This window comes from Aquarana catesbeiana, linkage group LG04 (assembly GCF_042186555.1).
Source record: "Aquarana catesbeiana isolate 2022-GZ linkage group LG04, ASM4218655v1, whole genome shotgun sequence".
In the NCBI taxonomy this organism is placed as follows: domain Eukaryota; kingdom Metazoa; phylum Chordata; class Amphibia; order Anura; family Ranidae; genus Aquarana; species Aquarana catesbeiana.
In genome coordinates, this window is record NC_133327.1 from 478,907,886 (window position 1) to 478,915,161 (window position 7,276).

The following is a 7,276-nucleotide window of genomic DNA, read 5'->3' on the forward strand; positions in this document are numbered from 1 at the left end:
GGCCTACAGCAACTCTGAAGCAGTTGCAAGCTTTTATGACAAAGAGTTGTCATTGTGTGCAAACGACAACAATATAACAAATTCTCCACAAATATGGCTTATGTGGGAGGGTTGTAAGAAAAAAGCCTGAGGTGTATCGGGTGACAAATGAGTCTCTTGAAGGCAAACTATGTCTGCCTTCAGCCGCTTCAAATTACGAAAAACAGCTAAATGCTTCACAGAGTCCTTGAACATTTCAGGACAGAATTAGAAATTTGTTAGCCATAATAAAGTAAATCCAGCAGTGTGTAGCTACCGGAGAACCCGGCAGCACAGGAGTGTTCCATACATTTGACATATGATGAAAAGAGCTGAGCTGTCATTTCCGCACCCCACTCCCGCCACCCTCTCATATGGCATACAATGGTGGCTATGTAGGCAATGGTACAATAATCCCAAAGTGCAGACACAAACCTGGAGAACGTTCGAAGAAAGGTTGGTATAAAGAAGAGTAATGTTCTAGTAAAAAGAATAAAAATAAGAATAGCAAAAAAAAAGTCTACGTGATCCAAAATGGACCACCACAATGAAACTTGCAAGTCCAACTGTCCTCTTGGGACTTCCATGGGGGGGGAATAGTGGAAGCTCAACGATGTAGCGAACTTCACCAATAGCTGAATATAACAAACGTGAGATATACAAGTAGATTACCATCCGTGATCCGCCTGACCATCTGGTGTTAAGAAGTGACCTCCGTTTATTCATGGTAAAAAGGAAAAAGCACTCAGCCCGTATCAACGGTCATTAGGCCTCGGAGGTGTATGGGCCCAAAGTGATCTTTCCTCTCTGTCAAGCCACTGAGTTGCTTCCGATGGTTTTTCAAAGAAATGTGCCTCCCCATTGGCAACAACTCTCAATTTGGCTGGGAAGAGCATGGCGTACTGCAGATTGAGGGTTCCGATGCGCCGTTTCACATCTGTGAATTTCGCCCGCTGCTTCTGTACTTCCACAGAGTAATCCGGGAATAAGGATATTTTAGTATTATCCATTGCTAATGCACCATTCAGACCCCAAGCCTTAGCTAGAATCACATCTCTGTCTTTGTAATTTAGCATTTTGAACAGGAAGGTGCGAGGTGGATGCCCTGGAGGCAGGGTCACATGGGGACTCTGTGCTCTTTCCACGGAGAACATAGGCGTAAATAAATCTTTTCCAAACTCTGTGAGCAGCCATGACTCAATAAAGGCCACCAGATTTTTTCCCCTCAGCTCTCTCTGGTATTCCTGTTGCCTCATTCTGTTTTCTAATTCATCTATGCGAGCAGCATGTTGGGCAGTCACCATCAAATTTTGCTTTATGTCCCGCATCAGTGGCTCTATATTGTCCTCCACAGTACTGACTCTCCCCTCCAGGGCTGCAGTGCTTTCCCTCAATTTCTCTAAGTCATGCCAGATAAAAGACACCTCAGCCTTCACCCCTTTTATCTCAGTTGTCAGGACAATGATAGAGGTTATACAGTTAGTCACTGCTGCCATGATGTATCAGAGAGTGGGTTCATGGCCCTTCCAAAGGTATTGGAATGGCGCAGTTATGGAATCAGGCGGTGTACTCACTGTGTCCCACTCAGCCAGCGGGCCGTTCGGATCCTCTAATGGCACTGTGTCGTCAGCTTCAGAGTGAAAGCTGGTGGTTTCCCCTCTAGAGCTGGAAGAGGCCTGTGATTTCTTCGGGGAGGGCTGCGAAAATAATTTCTGTGCAGCTTCCTTGTATTTGGCCTTGGACGATTGCTGTGTCCAGGGGGACTGGCTTTACCAAATTTTTAATTATATTATCAAGCAATTGCACTAGCCCGTATGGCAGACATATGCTAAAAAGACTAGACTCTGGGTAGAACTTGAAATGGCACTAGCAGATACTGACTTATCAGTAGTGCCATGAATACCATGACCTTTGAGAGGGCTGACGGCCACAATATCTCCCCTGACTAAATCAACCCTGGCAATATGGGACTCCCTACATACTCAGTATGGTTGGGAATATAATTCCCCACTAATGCCCTTTCTAAAACATGAATATTTCATGCCTGGAGTACGTGATAAGGGCTTTGAATCATGGTTCCCAGAGGTAACACCACTATTACACCAAGCATTAAAAGACTCAAAAATTAAATCAATTAAGTCCTTATGTGGAGTAGATCAGCCAACATTTATGGACCAATGGAGATACATACAGTTGTCTGAATTTATTCGGAATCTCCAGCAGCCCATTTGTTCGTTAAAAGAACTGAATCCTGTTGAAGCAATTATGCAATATATGACAAATATAGTGCACCGCAATAAATAAACAGTCCTTAGATAATAGTCCAATAAAAGCATCCAATATAGGAACAGACACAAACAGCCTCCTTGTGTGCAATATCAGATGACAGACGAGAAGGCGAAACAGTGATTGCAGCCCATCCACCACAGATAATCAAGCCTCTCACCTTACAGACTCGACCTGAAAAGGTCACTCAGCTTTTGACCCAAGCCAGGGGGGTAAACATCAAACGATCCACTGATATAGATGAAGCTGGTGATCTCTCCGGACATATGAACAAAAAGGAAAGAATCTAGTGCTCTCCATTTTAAAAGTTTAATGTCAGCATAATAGTAAAAAACCTACTTACAAAATTACAAAAGCACTTCAACCAAGTACAGGCAGAAAAGCATGGTATGATTGCTGGTTTCTAACCAGAAAGATGGCCGCGGGTGACATCAGACGTGACTCCTCCCCCCGTACGCATTACATCCGGGAGCGGGACCTCTTCAGCGTGGATTCGCCTGAAGAAGTCTCGCACCCACGCTGAAGAAGTCCCGCGCACGGTCGTAACGTGTACGGGGGGAGGAGTCACGTCTGATGTCACCTGAATGCATCCTCACTAGTGCCCATGAATGCAGCCTCACCAGTGCCCATGAATGCAGCCATACTAGTGCCCATGAATGCAGCCTCACCAGTGCCTATGAATGCAGCCTCACCAGGGTCCATGAATACAGCCTCACCAGTGCCCATCAATGCAGCTGTACTAGTGCCCATGAATTCAGCCTCACCAGTGCCCATCAATGCAGCCTCACCAGTGCCCATCAATGCAGCCTCACCAGTGCCCATCAATGCAGCCTCACCAGTGCCCATCAATGCAGCCGTACTAGTGCCCATGAATGCAGCCTCACTAGTGCCCATCAATGCAGCCTCACCAGTGCCCATCAATGCAGCCTCACCAGTGCCCTTGAATGCAGCCTCACCAGTGCCCATCAATGCAGCCTCACCAGTGCCCTTGAATGCAGCCTCACCAGTGCCCATCAATGCAGCCATACTAGTGCCCATCAATGCAGCTGTACTAGTGCTCATGAATGCAGCCTCACCAGTGCCCATGAATGTAGCCTCATCAATGCCCTTGAATGCAGCCTCACTAGTGATCATGAAAGCAGCCACACCAGTGCCATGAATGTAGCCTCACCTGTGCCCCTCAATGCAGCCTGATCAGTCCATGAGAGTTAGAGAGGAGAGTCGTTGGATCACACAGAACAGGTGTCTCCCGCTGTGACACCTGGCGGCCGCTGTCATCCGATGTCCCAACTCCTTTGGTAGACATCACACATCCCCTGGCATTGGATAAGAGTGACATCTGTCAAAGGAGCCAGGAGGCAGGACATTGGATGACAGCAGTCGCCGGGTGAGCAGTCAATGGAGTCAATGAGGATGGCAAATGTGATCAACCTCTCCAGCTCAGTGGTTATATCTTGGGCTGCTATCTCATCCTTGATATTATCCGAGAGACCATGAGAGAAGGCAGCCACGAGGGCCTCATTGTTCCAAGCAACCTCTGCTGCCAGAGTACGGAATTCAATGGCATAATCGGCAACAGTTCTCGTACTCTGATGGACATGAGGCTCTTAGCAGCAGAAGCTGAGCGTGCGGGAACATCAAATACCCTTTTGAAGGAAGCCACAAATTCTGGTTAACTCAGGACCACGGGTTTTTGCGTCTCCCATAGAGGGGTTGCCCAGGCCAAGGCTATATCAGAAAGCAAAGCTATCATGAAACCTACCATGCTTCTGTCCGTGGGAAACGCCTGGGGCAGCATCTCAAAGTATATCTCAACCTGGTTGAGAAACCCTCTGCATTGAAATGGATCGCCCCCAAATCGCTGGGGAAGCGGAGCGGAACCAGACATGCCTCTTATAGAGGTAATACTCGGGGCGGGTGCCTGCACAGAGACTGGTGCAATAGCAGGGATGGCCTACAACACAGGTTGTACCGGAGCAGCCATAGTGGAAGATTCCAGGTGAGCCGTGCGACTCAGGACCGTTTGTAACGCCAAAGCAAACTGATCCATGCGGTGATCCTGGTCATCCAATCTGGAAAAAATATTACCAACAAGTGGACTGACTGCATCTTCTGAATTCATGGCCTTCGCCTACTGTCAGAAACCATGAATCAGACCGAGACAGAAGTACAGTTAATCACACTTGTTTAATAATAATAAAAAGGTAAACAGAGTAAACGTAGTCAATACATAGCCAGAGTTCAGTAACCAGATCGGGTAGTCAGCCAATGCCAATGTCAGAGAGCCAGAGATCAATGTAGTAGTACAGCAAGCAGGATCAAGAGCCAGAAGGGACGTCAGCCAAGCAAGTCTTCAACAGGAACGCAGGAGAAAGTCTCTGAGATGTGACCAAAGGCAAAGGCAGAGATGAAGTGAGCTGGACGGCTTTAAGTGGCCAGGACTGACGAGCAGATCATCAACAGCTGAGTCACTGTGGAGAGAAAGGAGCTGGCAATTAGATGACAGCTGAGCAGCCAGCTCAGAGAAGGAAGGGCTGAGCCCAGCCCTGACACAGAGCAATACAAGATTTTTGTTAAACGCTTGTAAATCTTTGATTCCACTATAGTGGGGAAAAAGTTTAACACTACTATCTCACAGTGGCTACTGTGTTGAAGAGCTCCGTCTAATGGAAGAAATAACATGTAGAAATAAAGGGCTGATCAGGAAATATATTAACACATGGGCAAAATCTGTCAAAGGAGCCAGGAGGCGGGACATTGGATGACAGTGGTCGCCGGGTAAGAAGGAGATCCCTGCTCACCCGGCGACTGATGTCATCCAATGTCCCGCCTCCTGGATCCTTTGACAGATATCACCCTGGTCCAATGCCGGAGGACATGTGACATCTATCAAAGGAGGTGGGACATCGGATGACAGCAGCCACAAGGTGTCACAGTGGGAGATACCCGCTTTGTGTGATCCGACGACTCTCCTCTCTAACTCTCATGCACTGATCAGGCTGCATTCATGGGCACTGGTGAGGGTGCTTTCATGATCACTAGTGAGGCTGCATTCATGGGCACTGGTGAGGCTGCATTTATGGGCACTGGTGAGGCTGCATTCATGGGCACTAGTATGGCTGCATTGATGGGCACTAGTATGGCTGCATTGATGGGCCATACCGGATAGGGCAAAGGTAGCCACCTCCCTCCAAGTCCCTCCCTCACCTCGGCAAACAGTGCCCGGAAGGGCGGAAGAGGAGAGGACATACCAGCCACCCAAAGCAGGGGCAGGGTGCCAGCCAACCACCCATGGCGACCAACAAACAGCAGGGGCAGGGTGCCAGCCACCCACGGTGACTCACCCACAGCGGGGCCAGCCAGCCACCCATGGTGACCCACCCACACCAGGGAGCCAGCCAGCCACAGCAGGGTGCCAGCCACCCACCCACAGGAGACAGCCACAGAGGAGGCGGGAGCCAGCCAGCCACAGAGAACATGGGAGCCAGCCACAGCTAGAGTACCCATAGTTAAGGTAAGAGGAGCGCTACACAGTGCCAATTTTATTTTTACTTTGTGAGAGGTTGGGACAGGGGTGAGAGTCATGGCACAAGGAGGGGGTCCCGGGAGGACCAGAGTGAATGAAGGTGTTCACTGTAAACTCTGTTAGAAAGAGGCCCTCCTCCAGGTCCCATTATACCCCTTTGTAGTCTCCAATGGGACCTGGGGGGGGACTCTTTCTAACAGACTCTGTAAGGGACACTGAAAAGGCCTCTGTTAGAGCCCCCTCCAGGTCCCATTAGACTCCTTTTTAGTCTCTAATGGGTCCTGGAGGGGGGTCTCTCTCTCTAACAGGGTATCTCTAAGGGACACTGTTAGAGAAAGACCCCCCCCAGGTACCATAAAACAAAAAGAGGCAGAAATTGTACTTTGTGCAAAATGTAGGGGTGAGGTCAGGGGTGAGCCATGGGCGGGGTCAGGGGTGGGTCATGGGTGGGGTCCGGGGTGGGTCATGGGCGGGGCCTGACAGAGGACCCTTGTTATATTTGGTCCAGGGGCCCTGAGTGTTGTCAGTCAGCCCCTGAATATGACAGAAGGAACGAAAATATGCACCATGATGACAAAGCTCTTAAGAGGTACAAGGGCACAAACCACAACAAAGAAAGCAGAGCCTGTTTTCGCTGTAAAAGGACTGGTCACTTAAAAAAGGACTGTTCTATCTGGAAAGCCGAGCAGCGAAAGCTAAAGTTATCCACAAAAGAAAGTGTCAAAGCAATCACAAAGGAAATTGCACACACTTCATGGAGTGGCACCTTTAAAGTCACACCCACACAGCCACACGGCTGGCGCATAGATTCAGGAGCGACAAGCCACATGACTAGCGATGAGACCTTCTTCACAAACATTGATTACAGTGCAAAAGACAACGTTTTCCTAGCAAACGAAAAGCATCACATCAGTAAGTAAAGGCCAGGGCTTCCTGAACTGCATTACACTACAAGGCAAGCACAGTATCCTTGTAAAGAAAGTGCTAGAACTAGAAGGCAGCCTTCTATCAGTGAAAAGTCTTGCAAACAACAATCTCACAGTTAAGTTCCAGGGTGATGAATGCACAATTCACAATAATAAGCGATTCCTCGCAAAAGGAAAACTGGATGACCACCTACACAGGCTCATCACCACAGACCAGCAAGCCAATATAGACTCTGACCTACACAACAAATGTATTCACTTATGGCACAGGCGGCTGGGGCACAGAAGTCCAGAAGCTATACAGGACATTATTAAGAGAGGCTTATCAGAAGATTTCACAATAGCGCTTTGCAAAGTGCTCATGAAATGCAAGTGCTGTATTGAAGCCACACGTGCTCCCCTTCCACAGGCATCTCAAAGAAAAAACACCCACCCCCTGCTGCTCATACACAGTGACATATGCGGTCCAACGAAAACTACCATGTCAGGCGGGAACAGATATCTACTGACTTTCATTGAT